Source organism: Nematolebias whitei, chromosome 12 (assembly GCF_014905685.2).
Source record: "Nematolebias whitei isolate Nwh7 chromosome 12, NemWhi1, whole genome shotgun sequence".
In the NCBI taxonomy this organism is placed as follows: domain Eukaryota; kingdom Metazoa; phylum Chordata; class Actinopteri; order Cyprinodontiformes; family Rivulidae; genus Nematolebias; species Nematolebias whitei.
The window spans coordinates 12,070,477-12,072,224 of record NC_056509.1 but is presented as its reverse complement, the minus strand read 5'-3'; positions in this window follow the sequence as shown (position 1 = coordinate 12,072,224).

Below are 1,748 nucleotides of genomic sequence, written 5' to 3'. Positions count from 1 at the left end.
AAAGAAAAGACAAAGTAAGACTCCAAAATATAAGAAATATATACAAATAGAGCACACGTCAAAACACCCGGCCACTGTCTGTTCACCTGCAAAGAACATGACAAAACACAGCAACAAAATACATATGTATAAAGAACTTAAAATATTCATGGCTTTACAGTAAGTTTCCATAAATATATATACCCATACCTACGCCTATATACATACATACATACATACACATGAATATACACTCACATACATATCTATATATCTACATATAAAGCCTACATAAGCATCCCTGCTTCTATTTGTGTTTGGTTGTGAGCATGCATAAGTGTATAAGGCTTCTCTAATAGAACATTTATTAGTAACTGTGAAGCAGCAGAGACCCGACCCCCAAGACCAGAGGCAGACGAAAAAGGGGGGACCAGAGCCCAAGACCCCAGGAGGGACCCCGACCGCGGAGTCCCCAGAGCCACCCACACAGGACGAACCACTCACCCACCCCCCAGAAAGGACCACAGGGGAGAACCGGAAGATCCCCACCAGCAACCACATACAGTGACCCCCTGGGGCCAACAGCGACAAACTCATAGGCCTCTGTCGGCACCCGCCGCACCGATGTAGGTCCAGGTCCAGGCACCGAGGCCCGGGCACCGAGGACTCACACCACCCAGGCCAAGGCCTGACAGGGCCAGAGGACCCGAGCCCCACCAGGCAGACACCAGGCCGAGCTGACACACGCCCAAGTGCCCAGCCCCCGATACCAAGGGCCCCAAGCGTGCCGGCAGGCAAGGGCACACCCCACCAGGGGGCCGCGCGATAGGGGCGCGATGCCAAGCACCCCCAGTTGTATCAAAGAGGGGGCAGTCCGAGTCTCGGCCTAACAAATACCCATTCATACACAGACACAATCACACTATCCCAACCTCAATCTCACATTCATTCACTCAAAGACATACAATAACGATACATTTCATTCTTATTCCCGATACACACTTTATACCCCCCAGGTCCAAGACATGTACCCGCCCTCTACAGGGGGCAGCCCATGCCCAAACCCAGGAGGTAAACCCATTCATTCTTGAGCGGAGAAGAGCCAATACCCCAGACCCGGCCCAGGCCATGCCCCGCCGACAGGACACCCCCCCACCATGAAGAGGACACGCCACCGACCACCCCCACACACCGCCAACAACCAAGCACGCACCCCCAGCCGACCGCCCACCAGGCCCCGGCAGCCACCCCGGCCAGCGGGCCAACCATGGCACCCAAGAGCCAAGCTCAGGGGGTCCAAACAACCCCAGGGAGAGCACAGCGCCAGCATCGCCCATGGCAACCCCCAGACCCTGAACCCCCACATAGTCCTGGTCAACACCCGACGGCCTGCCCTTCTCCCGGACCCCACCCCCGGAATGGCAGTCAGGGAACTAGGTGGGTAGGAAGAGGAGAAAAAAAAAATTAAAATAAATAAATAAATAAAAATAAGACCCCGACACATACACCCCCACCCCTAGATGTGCTGTTGATGTGTGTTGTTGTATAGTGCCATTAAAAAGGAAAAAAGAAGGAGCAAAGGCTGGCATGGTGCCAGTTTCCCCTCCACCCCAACTCTATCCAAACCCTAGTGTCTAAATGCAACCGTTGTAAGTGAGCACAGGCACAGGGGGTGAGAGTAAGGTCATCCCACCACCCATAGCCATGTGCCCACCTCAAATTCCTATATATGAATGTCATGAGGATGTTATGAATGAATGTCTAAGGTG